The following is a 20,524-nucleotide window of genomic DNA, read 5'->3' on the forward strand; positions in this document are numbered from 1 at the left end:
TGAATTATTAAGTGAAATAAGTATAAGTAGATTTATTCTTGGAGTAAATGAATTTCTTCCTCCCCCCATATATATATATATATATATATATATATATATATAAAGATCGACTTATTTAAAGAGTAAGTCTTGATAGACTTACCCTACTTACTAACTCATATTCTATATCAAATTTTAATAATTCAATCGTTAAATTAAAAGTTCTTAATATATAGATCAAATTTATAAATATTTTAAAAAATTAATCATGTGATAGTTCCTTGTATATATTCAAATTAAATCAATATAAAAAATATTTTTTATGATTATTTATCAATTTAAATTAATATTAAAATATACTATCATATAGTTTTCAAATTTTTAAAAATTTATAGATTTGATCCAGATATAAAATTTGTTTAATTTAATGATAAAATTGTTAAAATTGATATATAATATAAATTATTGAATAAAATAATTCTAATAAAACTTAGAAAAAATTCTATGGTTAAGTGAGCTAGCTTAATACTACCAAAAATCTATGGTTGGATTGCTGTCGGGTAAATTTTATTAAAGCGCAAACACATTTCGAGCCACCATCAATGCACAACACGCATTAAACCAGAAAGAATAAGAGAGGTGTCTTATTGTTACTAATTATATATATGAATTTAATTATTAAAATTATAAAATATTAAAGACTTGATTACAATTTCTTATAATTTAAGACTTCCTTTAATGATTTCCTAAGTCACTAATGACTAACAAATTGTTAAAACTAAATTAAACTAGAAAGAATAAAGAGAGGTGTGTTAGTGTTACCCAATTTTGAAATGCAAACCAGACAAATCAGCAGCTTGAGTCAAAGTCAACTTCCATTTTTGCAGCTTCTGAATATCATCTTTGAATCTTCCACGTTCGTGCCTAGAAATGCTTCATTGTAACTCCAAGTTTGATGCCGCACGTGTGACGGATCTATATCATAAAACACAGGCAAAATATGTATTTTGTGTTTTGTGTAACACTCAAGAATATGGACAAGTTCATCCAAACAAAACGTTGAGGTGGCATAATTTTTGGAGAAAATAATTGTATTGCTCTGCCAATAATATGAAATATAAGTTTTAGATGAGTGAACATATACGAGATAATTTTCAGCATAAGGGTTGTTTTTAAGATTCAATTTTTTATTCAATTAAATAAAAGGAAATACGTTATCGTTCAAGCTATGCTTTTGTTTTCTATTGTCTCGTCAACGTGAGTAAGTTTCCGTCTTTGATCATCACACTTTAAATTTCTTTTACTTTATTTATATTTTATTTTCCCTGCCGGCTCCTTTTTTATTTAATTCCCTCTAATAACCTAACTCGATCGTGTCGTCATTCCATCACTTTATTTTAGGTTAAAAATTTATTTTGATCCCTTATAATAATTATTTGTTTCAATTTAGTCTCACTTTTATTTTTTGGTCTCAATTTAGTCCCTAATAAATTAATTGGTTACAATGTCGGATTTCCGTCCAAATTATTTAAACGGAATTAACTGTTAGCCACGTGGATGCCACGTGAAAGCTACGTAGATGTCACGTGGAAACTACATAGATACCAAATGGACGTAATTATTTAATTCCCTCTATAACCTAACTCGTGTCGTCATTCCATCACTTTATTTTACTTCACTCGGAAAAGGACGTAATTATTCAGTCTTCTCTCGCATCCGCACGAAATTGATAGCACTTAGCAGGTCCAGCATTAAGATGGAAGAGAAAGAAAAGGTGGAAGAATTTTCTATGATATGGAATTACTAAGAATATTGTTTTGTTTAAATCATTCGTGAATCATGAGAATTGATTTTGTAACATTGATCTGATTGTTAATTTCTTTTTCTATCAATATTTATCATAGCATGACTCTATGCAAATGTAAACAAGACATCAACCTAGGTGAAGAAATAAAGAGCAATAAGATGCACACGCACACATAGCATAGATATATATATTGACTAGATGAAAGCTGCTGATACATTTGTGATACATTTTATATTTATTCTTTTCTTTTCCTAGAAATATCCCTATCATATATAAAAAAAAAAAAAAAAAATAAATAAAAAACCTTTAAAGTTGAAATGGACTTAGAGAAATATATGGTTTTAGGGTGTTTGCAGGGAATTGAGCCTTTAGCTTCTAGAGCAATTACATTAGAGTTACTTACAACGCAACAACAAATCATAAAGAATCACAGGAAATTCCCTGTGTACCATCAGTTCCACGCTAATGGAAATTATACTTACTCTGCTAGCCCCTCAAAAGCTCCCAGCTCCATGTAAAAGCATGCAAAGCAGAGTCACAAACGCAGTTTTAAACAAGAAAGCATAGCCAAACAAACAGATAACAGAGTAACAAGCACCCTCTAATCCCCGGGAATTACTATTTTTAGAGATCTCATTTCGACTAGTAACAAGAGTCTGTTTTGATACAAGTTTCAATATTCATTATTTTCGGTATAGAAGTTCTCAAAACCACTTCTAGTTATATCCAAAGAAAGTTTAATACCAAAATAGTATTTATAAATGGGAAACAATTCTCTCCTCATAAGTCAATTCGATAAAGTTAAATTAGACTTTAATCTACTTTCTTTGAATAATATCAAAGTTTTTCTTAATGATTATAAATTATTCAAGTCACCTACTATTAAGCCGTTATCAAATTAGTCATACATATTCAGTCTTGCAAACTTCACGCTCGAAATATCATGTTCTCGACGTGAGGAAGTATATTGGAAATCATGAATCAACTTGTTTGAAGATGTCCAATCCTATAACTTTACGCACGAAATATCCATTCCTCAACACGAGAAAGAATGTTAGAAATCCTATATTGATTAATAATAAAACCAAAATAAAATAAATAAATGGGAATAATTCTTACCATACAAATCGATTTTGTATGGTTAAATTAAACTTATACTCAACTTCTAAAATTGTGTCAGAATTATCTTAGAACCATTAAAAGAATCACACATTTTTATCCACACAAAACTCAATAGTGTTAGGTGTAAGTGGTGTATTGAGAAAAAAATAAATATATCCAAGTCCCATGAGCCTATCCTATTCATTAAAAGTGTCACTCACAATTTATCCACGTACAAGACAAATAGTTCCGAGCCTGAGGATTTGTATCGTGAAAAACTCAAGTTTCACAAAGATTAGAGATAAAGCCAAATTATATTATATATAAATGGGAGCATTACTTATCTTTTAAGCCAATTTTATAAGTTTGAATTAGACTCAAACTCACATTTTTTAAGTGTTGTATACCTTCAAGCATTCACTAGTACAAAAGGGGTCTTTAACGTCGGCTATTTTAAGGATTTTACGTTAGAAAAGGCTTCGACATTAATGCGGGAGACGTAAATTTACGTCGTCTGTGACAAACGACATAAATTTACGTTGGACATGCCTTATGTCTGACGTAAAAAAGGGCTTTAAAAGGAAAAAAAAAAAGACACAAGAATTTATGTCGGACTAACCATGTTCGACGTAAATTTACGTCGGCCAGTGCTAGGTCCGACGTAAATTTATGTCGGCTATGGTGTAGTCTGACGTAAAATCTGGCTTCTTTTTTTTTAATAATTTTGGTTGATTTTTAATATACCCAAAACCTGCATATATATAGTGCAAAATATAAAACCTAAACCAGACAGTCCAGAATACAAATTCAAATTATATTTCAAAATTGAATGACAAAAAGAAAATAATATATAAATCTGAAAAAGCATAAATTATGACAATGTAAATCCTATTATCCTAAAAAAGCTATAAAACATATGTTTGTCAATGCTATCAAACTAGAAACATAATATCTAACTAACTAAACTTAGAAATCTAACTATTGTATACTTTGAAGAAAAAAACTTGCCCATTATTCCTTTTATCTTGATGATCTCATCTTCGGGCAATGGAGATAGATCTTGAAAGACCTGAAACATTAATTTAAGTGTCATTAATATGCAATGTTAATTATCATAGAGGTAAATATACTTAAATAAATTTTGATATGAATTACCTGCGCCCAAGAATCAGTAATACCCGCAGAAACTATGGCTCTCATCCAATACATGATGTAATAGCCACATTCAAACGAGTCTTGTTGCTTATTACACTAAAATGAGAAACAAATAACTATTATTTCCAAAGTCAATAAATTTAAATATTATTGCCTGTATTAATTAATTTGCTAACCTTAGGGTATATGAAGTGCAGTGCCTTTGATGATCTGCTTCTTCCACTTAAAATATTAGCTCCAGACACGATTCTAATTAATTGAAATAAAAACAGATGTTAGGCAATATATATAATTACAGTTTTAAAACATAATGAAAAATTTTAGTTACCCTTGTAATTGGAATTTAATTCCGTGGCTTGGTTTTCGATGTAGTGAACAAAACCATACCACGGTGTATTCCTTAGGAATGATTACCATTAACTGCCAATGGGACCTACATTGTATGACAAAAAAAATTAGTTATAAAATTATCATGATTAAAAAACCAATTAAAAAACTAACCCGTCAATGTATGGAGCCATGTATATATCTCTTCCTGATTCACTCATCCATGTTTGCATATATTGTTGGATCTGGACCTGAGTGTTTCCTGATTTTTGGATGGATTGAGGCTCAATAAATCCATATACTTGTGCTTGTGCTTGCTCCACACTCAATTTGTCCATGTATCTAACACAAATAATTATTAAAGTTAAATGTAATTATTGTAAATTTAGACTCAAAAAAGAAAATATGACTTACATGGCACACAACTGTATGATAGATATATTTAACATGGAGTTTCCCCAACAATCTCTAATGCATCAGGCAGGGATATGTATAGTGGAACATCAGAGCTATCAACTCCAAAAACTCTAATGTCCCACTGTAATTGAATTGGTTTCTTCTTTAATCGTGGTAATATGGTTAGAAGCCTAGATATGGGATCATCCTCAGCTTCTGCGATATTAGCATGATCAACATAAGGTTCTCTCATGACCTCCTTACCACGATTGATAAAATCCTAAAGAAATAATCAAAATTAGTTAAACAATAATAGAATTATAAGAATATAAAAGAGCAATAATAGAATTACCTTTGCCCGTGCTGAAAGCGGCATCACCAAACATTTTGGCCAAGCTAAGAATGTGTCGGTTGCCTGCCCCACTAGTTGAACCTCTGTATTGGGCAAAAGCACTGGAGCAGCAACATCTTGAGCTTGGTCAACCACAACCCGTGTCCAGTCTGGCTGTAGAGGGACACCATGGATGGTTGAGCCACCCTCAAATACTCGACCAATAGCCACTAACCGTGGGGGGTCAACCTCAACATATAACTCACACTGGTTTGGTACATTAGTGTGAGTCTGTTCCCCTGAGGCATCTGGAGCAGCACAACTCCCTTTAGTGCTGACTCGAATACCATCATGAGCAACTGTAGTCTGTTGCTGAGAACGAGCCAAAAGTTCAAACTTCTATTCAAACTCTTCTCGAATATTCTTTAATTTCTCTTCAAACTGCATCTTCATTCTCTACGTAGCCTCTTGAATGCAAGAGTCAATAGTACTTCTCCTCGATGATCGTGAACCAAAGAAATCTCGATGGCTCCAAGAACCACCAACACCACGCACATGGCCTGCGTGCTCTGGCTTTCCTATGGCCGTTGTGAGGATATCATCCCGACCATGGGAAACAAATGAGCCCTAGGTGGTCTGCTCAACTAAACCCTCCTGCAACATATTAATAATAAGTATTTCCTAAACTACACTTATGAATTAAATGAGTTAAAATGAAGAGTCTTAGTTTGTATATTTTTACTTACTATTTTATCAACGACGACCCTTGTAGACTCAGAAGTCATTTGCCCATCTGATTTTGTTCGGGCTGCTATCCACATCTCATGGCAGGGAGGTGACTCAACAAAGTCAGCAGACTCAACCCCTGCTGCCTCTGCCCTAGCCTTCGTCATTTTTTTTTAATTCATATCCCGTTCTTGGACAGCTATTCTTTTGGCCTGCAATAATACAAAAAAGAAAATGAAATTAATTAAAATATACCTTAAGTATTTGTGTCAATGTAAGAGTTATCAATAATTAACCTGCTAAGAAAGGTCCAATCGAGTGGCACAAAATTGCATCCACTCCTCATCAGTGATGTGGTACTTTAGTCAGGGAGTCTCATTTTGTCGCTCTCCAAATACATACTCTCGTGTCAAGAAAGTCTTGAAGTCTCTCCACCTGGTGGCAAGGGCAGATAACATCTTCCTCCTCATGACCTCAGTGTTGGGAATGTCAAAATTTTACTATGAAAATAACAAAAAATAATAAATAATGTATTTAAGTTATATAATATTGAAGGGATGTGAAAGTATATACCTGAATATCCTGCTACATGAGGTTCTTGTCAGCCTCCTGAACGTCATCCCATGATGGAATGATAATAGAAACATGTCGTCGAGCTAAGACTCCCAAATAACTCTTAAACTTAGCAGCATTTGGGCCTGACGCCTTGCTAGAACGAGAGGATCCACCTCAACCGGTGTCCTCTCCTTGGCAATGCGTCCAGCTGTCAACCCAGACAATCGGGTGACAGATCTACCTTCCCTCCTTCCACTGCCAGACCCTGAATCCTCCATAATCCTGAAAAAATTAAACTCTCATTATTAAAACAACGAATTAACTGAATAGACAAATAAAGTAAAAAAGATAATAACAATATAGCAACAAAAAAATAATAAAAAAACAAATAATACACAAACAGAAACCTATTAGGTTGGAATGTTTTCCCATATTCCTTCATCATGATCACTTCGAATAGCATGTATTTCGTCCACTTCATTGTCCATAATAGGACCAAATGATCTGCTTGAGAAAGACGGTGTCTCATGCATATCTAGAGACTCATCTTCGTGAGTTCCATGCGTGGTTCTTCCTTCGAGGACCACTGACCATTTCTCATTACATGGATCCCTGACATAAAAAATTTGTCTTGCTTGAAATGCCTGTAGACCCCTAAAATTGTCCAGGTCGGAAATAAAACTCGAAGACCCTCAAAGATCGAAGGAAAGTCAGCCAGAAGGACTCCTAGAAGACCATAGGATGGCTATCTGTAGGTTTAGAGGTCTTAGAGTAGCTTAAAATAAGGAAGTGGAGGGAATGAAGCCCAATACGGCCGTACTAAACTTAATACGGCCGTATTGAAGCTTCAATACGGCCGCAGTGAACTCAATACGGCGTATTGAAGTTTCTGAAACTTCAATACGGCCGTACTGAAATCAATACGGCCGTATTGAAGCTTCAATACAGCCGCAGTGAACTCAATACGGGCGTATTGAAATTTCTGAATTTCAATACGGCCGTATTGAACTCAATACGGCCGTATTGAAGTTCAAAAATTTCAATACGGCCGTATTGATTCCATAGCCCGTATTGCGCCTGTTCCCTATAAATATGGCGTCATTTTGACGTCATTGGACACTTTTGGACTGAGTTTTAACCCTCTTCTTGAGTATTCTGGGTTTTTTTGAGCAGTGCTCTGCCTAGAAATCACTCGGAGAGTCGATCCGACGAAGTTCTTGAGCCCCGAGCCATTTTGCTTGAGGATCGAACCTAGTCGAAGGGAAATCCTCCGGATTTCCGTAGTCCAAATTTTATAGGAGGGAGCGAGCGGGCTTGTAGAGCGAGGGAACGCCAAAAAGCTTCCCAGTTTTACGAAATATATAAAAGCACGCTTCAAAGGTTTCTTCTTCAAAATCCTTCCTTTTACTGCTTTCTGATTGTTGCATCGCATATCTAATTTATTCGCCATGTAGATATCTTGTTCATAATCGTTTATAATAAATAGGGGTAATTTAGTAATTTTACATTGTTATTTATAAAATAATCTGTCATAGGGAACCCGAAAGGGGCGCTGTGGGGCGCTAACACCTTCCCCACGCGTAACCGACTCCCTTACCCGACTCTGGTTGTAATGGCCGAAGTCGATTTTTAAATCGATTGCCTTAAACTTCTTTAATGTTTTGAGTAAAACATTGGTGGCGACTCCATGAACCCTCCTTTTGCGAAAACCACTAATCCATGGAGGGTCCCGCTTGGGATTAACATGGATTGGTGAGCCTTTTAATAAAATTGCTCGTTTGACGAGGTCTCAGTTTGAGAATAAGTCATTCTAGCAATCCACATTTTTAAACAAATAAACGAGTCCAACCATCCTTCGCGAATGCCGAAAGCCCGTTTCGGGCCGGTGGCGACAGATGGCGACTCCGCTGGGGAAGCTTCGAGAGTCATTCCCATTTAGTGACAGATTATTTTTAACAAATAATAGTTAAAATTACTTTATTACCCTTTGCTTGTATGATAACATGCTTTATTTATTTGGCTTAAATAACTGTTGTTTGTTTAATTTTCCGCAATTGTTTGAAATATAAATTGCACACAAACCTTTGCACACAACAGTTCCCTCTATACCCGGGGGCATGAGTGGAAAGCCATAGGGAGTGGATGTTAGTACGGCCGGTTGTCGAAAGGGTCTATAGGTGCCCGTAGACCGTTGTCGGAAAGCATCACTCAAGGTGATAACCATGAACTCGAGTCCGACAGTGCGTTGGAGCTTTCCATCGGCTTACGACGAGAGGAATTGGGTCCCTATAATGGGGGCACCTTGGGGGCCTCAGACCGGTGAGAACAGTTAGAACCACCTTGAATATGCACTTTTCTGCAGGATACCCCTACCTCGTGATTCGCTCGTGACTGTTCGTGGATGAGTGAATTGTTTGTGTAAATGCTTATGTGCAATTGTTTGTGCATTAATAAATAACCTCGTGATAAGGTCTAAAGAATAATCCCCATGCATGAAAAAACCATGACATGAGAGGAAAGACCATGTGCGAAAATATAATAAAAGTGAGGAGCATGTGCATCATTACCAATAAGATATCATGCATCCTCATAAACCATGCATTTTAGGTTCACCAATACCTCTTGACATGAGTAAAAGAGACCCATAATTATCGAGATTCTCCGTTGAGGAGAGATCATAAGTCAAGGAGGGTGGTAACACTCTGTTTTAAAAAGGCAGCGCCTTAAAAATGGAGGGTTATCAAGCTCATGTCAAGAGCGTATTCATCCCATAAATTAATTAGATTAAATATTCATTTTTAGAAAGTGGCTGGTCATCTCTCTGTCCTCACGCGCGCGCAGAAAATCAAGAAGATGGACGCATTGGAGGAACAAATTAAGAAGCTTACAGCCGAGCTCTCACAGCTCAAGGAGCAAATGGCGCAAATGATGGAACTCATGCGTCACTACAACATACACGGGGCTGAGCACAATGACCATGAGTCCCATCATGTTGGAGGAAGAGTGGAACAAGAGCTGAAAAGTGGGAAGCTAGCTGAACATTCCCAATCATTTAAAGCTAAGAAGACCTTTGGGAAGAAGAAGGAGAGAAGAGTCAGCGCCATAACCATTTCCTCATCTTCTTCCACTTCGAAGTCAGGAAAGTCGCAATTCAACCCTGTGAAGAAGTTTGATAAACTTCCGACCACATATAGCGACCTCCTGCCGAAGCTAGTGGAAGCACGTCTTCTAGCTTACGTTCCACTAAAGAAGGTTGACCCACCTCATCCCTATTGGTACAAACCGCAAGACAAATGTTTATACCATTCGGGAGCACCAGGGCATTCAACAGAGAAATGCCTAGCTCTTAAATACAAGGTCCAAGACCTTATTGATGCCGGATGGGTCACCTTCGATTCGACAGCGCCCGACGTGAGCAAGAATCCTCGGCCAAAGCAGGATTAGAGAGAAGAACAAGCCACGATAGGGCCCCTTCATATTTTTCTTCTCTTTTAGGTACTCATGATCAGTACTCGAGATCATGAGAACCTTTTCATGTAAATAAGGGTTTTTGTACAGTTTTAATACATATCAATAAAGAGGCATTTTTCACGTATCATTCTCTCTTTTGTTCTTTTCTCTCTTTCCCCATTAACATTAATAAATTCTAAACCTAAACAGAACCAATAAAATAATTATGTCTGTAATTGTTCGCTCTGACCGGGATCCAAAAGTTGAGGATAAATGGGTTGAGTTGGACAGTGATGAGGAGACCATTTCTCCGGATCTGCAAAGATTGCTACATTAAGAAGCTCGTCAAGATAAATTAGAGACTGTGAATTTGGGGCATGGCCGAAAGATATAAGAGGTCAACATTGGGACCCATATCAGTGATGAAATAAGGACACATGTTTCCGCTATGATTATAATAAAATCATTCTTCATTGTTTTTTTTTCTTGCTTATAATAAAATTCTAAACCGCATCATTTTTAACCCTGTTTGAATAAACATGAATGAGGTTAAAATCATCTTAATAATAATAAACCCACATCATTTTCATGTGGAGGTGTGTGTGACAACTTGGAGCACCTTCCCTTGGCCTTGACAAGTGCCATCATGGATAAAAATAAATCCTTTAAAATAAAAGAAGCTCGGCAGAAAACTCAAAAAGGGGACTGCACAAAAATAAGAGCAAAAGACCCGCTAGGAATCCCACGAAAGGATGACCTAGGCAAAAGTTAGGGTTACAAAAATAAACAAAAACAAAAGTCCGCTAAAACACCACAAAAGGGTGTTTTAGGCAAAAATAAGGACAATCAAAAAACAAAAGAAATCCATGATGGTACCACGAGCCGAATTCAAGAAAGGTTCAAGGGAAGCTATCCAAGTTGTCGAATCACAACACGACTTTTTAACTTCATAAGTGTTTAATCAAACAAGCCTAAACACATAAGCCTACCTTGGCCATCCATTCTTACAAAAACCATTTTTGAAAAATAAATCCCCTCTAAAACACAAACTTCAGAACAAAAATATCTTTCCTTTCTTTTCTCTCTTGTCCCGAAAGATTTTAGAATAATCTAGTGGAAGCATGGAGAAATAAATCATCACTGAAAATGGATCTAATCTGACTAATAAAATGGTGGAAGAACTGTGCCAAGAATTCAAGATCCAACACCGCAACTCTTCCCCATATCGGCCAAAGATGAATGGGGCAGTCGAGGCAACCAATAAGAACATCAAGAAAATAGGGCAAATGATGGTTGCCTTATTTAAAGACTGGCACGAGATGTTACCCTTCGCTCTTCATGGTTATAGGACTTCAGTACGCACATCTACAGGAGCTACTCCATTCTCCCTCGTCTATGGGATGGAGGCAGTTCTACCCGTCGAAGTCAAGATACCTTCCCTAAGGGTAATTATGGAAGCAAAACTTTCCGAGGTAGAATGGGTTCAAAGCCGGTATGACCAATTGAACCTCATTGAAGAAAATGGCTGAACACCATATGCCGTGGTCAAGCCTATCAGAGGAAGACCAAAAAGGCTTTTGACAAGAAAGTTCACCCTCGAGTCTACCATGAAGGAGAGTTGGTAATGAAGAAATTGCTACCAACTCAAAAGGACAAAATCGGAAAGTATGCCCCAAATCACGGAGGACCATACGTGGAAAAACGAGCCTTCTCAGGAGGAGCATTGATCCTCACAGACATGGATGGAAAAGAACTTCGATACCCAGTCAACACTGGCGAGGTAAAGAAGTACTATGCTTGAAGACGTTGCTTGCATAAGCCCGCTAGGATGAAAACCCGAAAAAGGGCATCCTAGGCAAAAGTTAGGGCAAAACGAAAAGCCCGCCAGTACAAGGGTACTAGGCAAAACAAAGGCAAAATTATCCCCGCTAGGATACGTCCTAGGCAAAAGTTAGGGGCAAAAGAATAAGATGTAAAAGCAAAGCAAGCAACGGTCACTTGAATCGAAAACCGAAAGGCGGTTCAAGTGATTATCTTCTAGAAGCAAGCGTCTTGCAGCATCTACACTCCTGGCATAGGCATCTCATCCGAAGCAATTAGGGGAACGGGAAGAGCGACAATTACAGATATAATTGTTTAAGCCAAAAATGTATATAGCCTACCCTGGCCAGCCATTCTTCAGAAATTCCTTCTGTATATCTTTCTGTAAAAACACTTGTGAATATTAATAAAATATCTATTCATTTCTTTTCTCTCTTGACCATGTGATTATGCCTCTAAATTGGTATTTCTAAAAAAATTGTATGAAATTCCTTAATAATCGGTCAATAAAGAAAATTGGAGGGGTTCCTATAAAATCCATAATCTCCTGCATAAAAGGCTCACAAAAATCCTCCCTCGCATCTATGACAGAAACTCCTCCAAAGAAAAAGAGGATAGGAAGAGCCATTCACTTATCTAAATAAAAGAACAAAAATAAAAACTTGCATCGCGTGCATCACACACATTAGTTGCACATTTAAAGACCTTACCACGAGGCAATTGCATAAAATAGAAAAAATAGAAAATTGCTTGTGTATGACAGCAGTCAACAAAAGCCGAAAACGGAAAAAAGGCAAGGATACAAACAATACTCCTCAGTTTGTACAGAATAATTGAGCCTGGAGAGGCTTGCTGAAAAAATACTTCCTCAGAATAATTAAGCCTGGAGAGGCTTGCCGAAATAATACTCTCTCAGAATAATTAAGCCTGGAGAGGCTTGCCGAAAAAATACTTCCTCAGAATAATTGAGCCTGGAGAGGCTCGCCGAAATAATACTCTCTCAGAATAATTGAGCCTGGAGAGGCTCGCCGAAATAATACTCTCTCAGAATAATTGAGCCTGGAGAGGCTCGCCAAAATAATACTCCTCAGAGACATTTCTGTACAGAAAAAGCCAAAACCAACAAAAAGGCAAAAATACAGAAAAAGCCAAAATCAACACAAAAAAAAAATACAGAAAAAGCCGAAACCAGCAAAAAAGGCAAAAACACAGAAAAAGCCAACAAAAAGGCAAAATACAGAAAATCCAACAAAACTGAGCCTGGAGAGGCTTGCCAAAATAATACTCACCAAAGGACATCTCAGCTTGCATTCTTAGGCTGAACAAGAAAAGCAACTCATCGTACAGAATAATTGAGCCTGGAGAGGCTCGCCGAAATAATACTCTCTCAGAATAACTGAGCCTGGAGAGGCTCGCCTAAATAATACTCTATCAGAATAATTGAGCCTGGAGAGGCTCGCCGAAATAATACTCCCCAGAGATATCTCAGCTTCCACTCACGGGCCAAATTCCCCAGTGAAAGCTATCAAAGCAAGATCGACAAAATTCCCAATGGAAGCACGATCACCCAAGCAGTATATCTAGTCAAAGGACTTAGACTTCCTCAGTGGAAGGTAGCTTTCCAACTCAAGCGATGAGTGAAGCTAAGCCTGAAGAGGCTTTCTAAATAATACTCTGGGATATATAAACTTTAAATCCCCACTCGCCTACTCAGAGGCATTCCTACAAAAAGCAAAAATCCAAAAGATCAATAACAATTCCCCAAGCGGAATCTGGCTTTTCAGCCAAACATCAAGCGTCAAGATGATCTGCCTAACAGAAGAGGCTAATCAAAATCAATGACAAAATCCCCAGCGGATAATAGCCTACACAGAGGCAACAAAACCAGGAAAACAAAAAGAGTCGCCCGAATAAGGACAACCGGGATACTCCACCTACGTCAAAAGGATGTCAGCCAAACATAAGGCATCGCTCAACTCAGAGAGAGAGCATCTGTGTCTACACCCCAAGGAGTCAGAAATTCCCCATGGGTACCAACAATGCAATGCAAGTTGGGGCACAGGAACCTATGAATGACTGCACATCCCCTAGACGGATCCCTGCGTTATCCAGCCCTCAGTGGCACAAAATCAGAAAAACCGTCGAAGCAGCATCGTGGACTGTGGAGACAAAAAATCATCTCAAATCCCTGGAAAGGGTAAACTTACATTGCCGAAGTGATCAGAAGACACGGACGCAGACCCTGGAGAGGGCAAACTCAACTGCCGAATGTTAAGACGCAGACCCTGGAGAGGGTAAACTCAACTGCCGAATGTTAAGACGCAGACCCTGGAGAGGGTAAACTCAACTGCCGAATGTTAAGACGCAGACCCTGGAGAGGGTAAACTCAACTGCCGAATGTTAAGACGCAGACCCTGGAGAGGGTAAACTCAACTGCCGAATGTTAAGACGCAGACCCTGGAGAGGGTAAACTCAACTGCCGAATGTTAAGACGCAGACCCTGGAGAGGGTAAACTCAACTGCCGAATGTTAAGACGCAGACCCTGGAGAGGGTAAACTCAACTGCCGAATGTTAAGACGCAGACCCTGGAGAGGGTAAACTCACACTGCCGAATGTTAAGACGCAGACCCTGGAGAGGGTAAACTCAACTGCCGAATGTTAAGACGCAGACCCTGGAGAGGGCAAACTCAGCTGCCTAGGTCGTTAGAAACAACCGAAGCAGAGCCTGGAGAGGCGGGTACTCAATCATCAGTGATGTTAAAACACTGGTGTCTAGCTTCCGGCTCGGGCGTCGAGTGAGGCTAGGCCTGGAGAGGCGGTACTCAACCATCAGCGTCGTCAGAGACACGTCGATGTTCAACTTCCGGCTCGGGCGTCGAGTGAAGTTGGCCCTGGAGAGGGTAAAACTCAGCTACCGAGGTTGTCAGAAACACCGAGGTATGCAACAACCTGGAGAGGCTACTCAACAATTTTCCACCGGAAGACGCTACAAGTCAGAAGGTTGGCATATTACCCGGACAATTGGGTCAACTCCTTTACTTGTCAATCGGTACACCAAAAGGCCGTTTGACTAAGTAAAGGGGGGGCAGCTGTAGACCCCTAAAATTGTCCGGGTCGGAAATAAAACTCGAAGACCCTCAAAGATCGAAGGAAAGTCAGCCAGAAGGACTCCTAGAAGACCATAGGATGGCTATCTGTAGGTTTAGAGGTCTTAGAGTAGCTTAAAATAAGGAAGTGGAGGGAATGAAGCCCAATACGGCCGTACTAAACTTAATACGGCCGTATTGAAGCTTCAATACGGCCGCAGTGAACTCAATACGGCGTATTGAAGTTTCTGAAACTTCAATACGGCCGTACTGAAATCAATACGGCCGTATTGAAGCTTCAATACAGCCGCAGTGAACTCAATACGGGCGTATTGAAATTTCTGAATTTCAATACGGCCGTATTGAACTCAATACGGCCGTATTGAAGTTCAAAAATTTCAATACGGCCGTATTGATTCCATAGCCCGTATTGCGCCTGTTCCCTATAAATATGGCGTCATTTTGACGTCATTGGACACTTTTGGACTGAGTTTTAACCCTCTTCTTGAGTATTCTGGGTTTTTTTGAGCAGTGCTCTGCCTAGAAATCACTCGGAGAGTCGATCCGACGAAGTTCTTGAGCCCCGAGCCATTTTGCTTGAGGATCGAACCTAGTCGAAGGGAAATCCTCCGGATTTCCGTAGTCCAAATTTTATAGGAGGGAGCGAGCGGGCTTGTAGAGCGAGGGAACGCCAAAAAGCTTCCCAGTTTTACGAAATATATAAAAGCACGCTTCAAAGGTTTCTTCTTCAAAATCCTTCCTTTTACTGCTTTCTGATTGTTGCATCGCATATCTAATTTATTCGCCATGTAGATATCTTGTTCATAATCGTTTATAATAAATAGGGGTAATTTAGTAATTTTACATTGTTATTTATAAAATAATCTGTCATAGGGAACCCGAAAGGGGCGCTGTGGGGCGCTAACACCTTCCCCACGCGTAACCGACTCCCTTACCCGACTCTGGTTGTAATGGCCGAAGTCGATTTTTAAATCGATTGCCTTAAACTTCTTTTTCCAATGTTTTGAGTAAAACATTGGTGGCGACTCCATGAACCCTCCTTTTGCGAAAACCACTAATCCATGGAGGGTCCCGCTTGGGATTAACATGGATTGGTGAGCCTTTTAATAAAATTGCTCGTTTGACGAGGTCTCAGTTTGAGAATAAGTCATTCTAGCAATCCACATTTTTAAACAAATAAACGAGTCCAACCATCCTTCGCGAATGCCGAAAGCCCGTTTCGGGCCGGTGGCGACAATGCCATAATAAAAGGTTCATCCTTATAACCGACCTTGTTCAAATCAACCAAAGTAAATCCTAAATCATCTGTCCGCACACCCGTATTGCCATCAACCCATTTACACTTGAACACAGGCACTCTAAACGTAACATAATCAATTTCCCATATGTCTTGTATGACTCCGAAATAACTCATGGATGCTGTAATGAGATTTTTATCTTTAGAACTAGCAAAGTGCATAGCCTCAGCCTAAATTGTAACCCCACTGTTTTGTACTCTACTTTTGTCATCTTCTATCTTTGTATAGAAACAATATTTGTTAATGTCATACCCACCAAATGTAATGACATCGTTGTTAAGCCCACGAGCGAGTCTCAAAAGTGTATCAGAAGTATTAACCTCACTGTAAACCTTTTTCTTAAACCAAGCTAAGAAACTGTTGTTATGTTCATTCAATACCCGTTTCTCATTCATTTGGGGGTGTACTATCTTGATTTCATCTATGTGTTCATATATGTAAGGAATTACTTCATCAGTGTTGTTCAATATGTACAAATGTGCTTGGTCAACTTCTGTTCGACTCACAGTTCTAATCTTTAAACTTTGAGTACCCTTACCAAATTGTTTCCCATCATGTCGAGTCTTAGGAATTCCTATTAGTTCTGATTTTGACATATACCCTGAACAAAACTCAATGGCTTCTTCTGCAATGTACCTCTCCACAATAAAGGCTTTTGGGCGGTATTGATTCTTGACATATCATTTTAAGATCTTCATGTATCTCTCAACAGGGTACATCCATCTAAGTTAAACCGGGCCACACAATCGAATCTCCCTAACCAAATAAACTATCAAATGCACCATGATATCAAAAAATGAAGGTGGAAAATACATTTCTAATTGACACAAGATTGTGATTGATTCATTTTCTAACTCATCTAACTTTACAAGCTCAATTACTTTGTTGCAAATGGAATTGAAGAATAAACACAATCGAGTAATAGCAACTCTAACAGAAGATGGTAAAATGTTACGAATAGCCACAGGCAAAAGTTGTTGCATTAAGACATGACAATCGTTAGACTTTAAACCAATTAACTTCAAATCTTGCATAGACACCAGACTCTTAACATTTGAGGAGTACCCTTGTGGAACTTTCACACTGTGTAAGCACTTACAAAAGCTTTTTTCTTCTTTTTTTTTTGATAGGGTATGACAAGCTGGAGGCAAGTAAGTGCGTCTTCCAATAGACTGAGGATGTAACTCAGAACGTATACCCATGTCCACCAAATCTTGTCGTGCGTTCACTCCATCTTTAGTCTTTCCTTTGATGTTTAGCAATGTCCTAATTACACTATCACACATTTTTCTCCACATGCATCACATCTATGCAGTGTCTAACATCTAGCTTGCACCAATAAGGAAGATTAAAGAATATTGATCGTTTCTTCCAGATATTTCTCTTAGTTGACTTCTTTTGCGTCTTTCCGAACACAATGTTAATGTTCTTCACCCGCTGATATACTTCTTCACCATTGTGCGGTGTCGAGGCAATTTCATCCATTTGACATCCATTGAATGTTTTCTTCAATATACGGTATGGATGATTACGAACAAGAAACTTACGATGCCTAGTGTACGCAGTCTTTTGCCCATGTTTCAATTAGGTATAACTTGTGTTTTCTTCACATATAGGACATGCAGAATGACCCTTCACACTATACCCACTCAAGTTACCATATGCTGGAAAATCATTTATTGTGCAAAATAACATTGCACGCAAAGTAAATTTTTCTTCACGATATGCATCAAAGACCTCCACTCCTGTCTCCCACAACATTTTCAAGTCATCAATCAATGGACTAAGATACACATCTATGTCATTTCCTGGTTGTCGGGGTCCTGATATCATCATAGACAACATAATATATTTTCTCTTCATGCATAGCCAAGGAGGCAAATTGTAAATGACCAACAAAACTGACCATGAACTATGTTTACTACTTAAGTTTCCATAAGGATTCATGTCATCTGTAGCTAGACCAATTCTCAAGTTTCTTGATTCTACACCAAATTCTGGAAATGTTTCATCAATCCTCTTCCATTGCGGAGAATCAGCTAGATGTCGAAGAAAATTGTCACATTTTCTACCATTTTCATGCCATGTGAGGTTTTTTGAATCCTCTTTAATGGCAAACAATCTTTTAAACCTAGGTATTATTGGCAAATACCATAAGACCTTAGCTGGGGGACCCTCTATTTCTTCCTCACCAATACTTCCATCAATTTTCTTTTTGAACCGCGACAACCCATATGTCGGACAAACTTTCAGTGTAGCAAAATCATTTGCATACAATACACAATCATTAGGGCACGCATGTATCTTCTTATACTCCAAACCCATTGGACATAATATCTTTTTTTGCCTCATAATTGCGATTAGGTAACGTGTTATCTTCTGGAAGCATCTCCTTCAACAACTCCAACAATTCTGTGAAACTTTTATCAGTCCAGCCATTTCTTGCTTTTAAACTAAACAATCTTAAAGTTGCTGATAATCTTGTAAACATACTGCATCCTGGGTACAATGGTTGCTCAAAATCAGACTTTAAGGTATCATACACATGTGCTCTTTCAAAATTTTCTTCACCAATATCACGTATCATCTCTTCTAAATTATCGTCCATCCCTTCAAAATTTTCAGTTGTTGACACCGTTGGAATGTCTAATATTTCTTCGTGCCATGTCCATATTGTATAACTCTTCACAATACCAAATATAAATAGGTGATCACATATTTTCCCAACTTCGTGACATAACTGATTCAAACAACGAACACATGGACAATAATATGCCCTTTTGATGGGTTTCCCATTTTCTCTTGCAAATTGTAAGAACTCTTCAACTCCATTTCTATACTCTTGACTAATGTGACTTGCATTCATCCAACTTCGATTCATTATCTATATATTAACACAAATTACCTATTCACTCAGTTATTCATAATTTTTCTAACCTAAACTACAACCCTAAAAAATTGATAGTAATTTCGGATAAAATCCATAAATATTTCTACTAATACGATCGTAAACTAAAGATCAATGCCTAAAAAGTCCTTCTTTAATGCATCTGGAACGGCCCGTTCTGAAATCAGAACAGGGTCGTTCCAGATACACAATTAACACAAATTTTATGCATCTGGAATGACCCGTTCCAAAATCAGAACGGCTCGTTCCAGCTGCAAAAATTTTGTGTTAATTTTCAACTGGAACAGCCCATTCTGGTTTCAGAATGCCCGTTCAAGATCAACAATTAACAAACAAAAACATTCAAATAGAACGGCCCGTTCTGCTTGCAGAACGGCCCATTCCAGATGAACATATAACAGAAAATAAACAAAATAATGCGTAGAAGAAAGTTACCTCAAATGTGGAATGTGCAGACTCTTAGAGGACTTAGACAAACGAGAGATGTGTGAAAACAAACGAACTTATTAGAGACTTAGAGTAGAAGAATTTAGAGATGCTTTCGAAAACAAAGGGGAGCACAGGAATGAAAAGGAAACGTTGGGGCATTACAGTGGCTAATTTACGTCGGAAAGTGGGGGGTTCGACGTAAATTATATAATCTACGTCAGCCACATGACTCCTCTGACGTAGATTGTCTAATTTATGTCGGACCCCCCACTGTCCGACGTAAATTAGTCACTTATTATTTACAAAAATGTCATCGCGTATTTATAACGTCGTATTTTCTTTTCTCAACGTAAATTAGGTGACGTAGTAACCTATTTTTGCACTAGTGATTGATCACCCTTACTTCTTATATGAAGCAGACTCGTTTCAATAAGCTAGTATTATTATATTAATGGGAAATCTGTTTAGGAAAAATAGAGAAGGATCAGGGTGCATTGGGTTGGTGAATTGAAGAGAACGATGGATGTGTAGAGAAACAAAGAATAAGGGGGAACAACAATGACTTAAAAGTGACCAAAGAGTGCCGAGTAATCACGTGTACTGAATGAGAGTAATGAAAGGCTTATTAAATGAAGGTTACAAAATAAAATTAAGTTGATAGGTAGGAACCTGGTGTGAAATATGAATTACACCAGTGAGAAACCTGCAAATTTAGAAAAAGGTGGCTAGATCAATTTGAACTAGTCCAAAAGGACAATTGTATAAATTGGAAATTGAAATCCAGTATCTTAAATTCAAGTCTCTAAATCCCCAAATACTTCACACTTATGTGTGTATTCACTAGTGACTTCTAATAAAGTTTTAATTTTCAAAGAATTAACGTTATAGTAACACAATAAAATACCGAAAACAAGACCTAATGCGACAACAATGTTAATAGGAAAAAAATTTTACTTTCATGTATCATATATACCATGTACCAGCAGGTACAAAAAAATTCTACTTGAATTGCTCTACCTCTCACTCTGCAGCATTTTTCTCAAATTCTTCAAGTTTTGAGACTCAGCTTTGATTCATGTCTGTGTTTCCTTTGCCAAATCATGTTCTTGCTGCAAGTGAGATGCTTTACCTCT

This window comes from Cajanus cajan, chromosome 1, assembly GCF_000230855.2.
Source record: "Cajanus cajan strain Asha chromosome 1, NIPB_CcT2T_4, whole genome shotgun sequence".
In the NCBI taxonomy this organism is placed as follows: domain Eukaryota; kingdom Viridiplantae; phylum Streptophyta; class Magnoliopsida; order Fabales; family Fabaceae; genus Cajanus; species Cajanus cajan.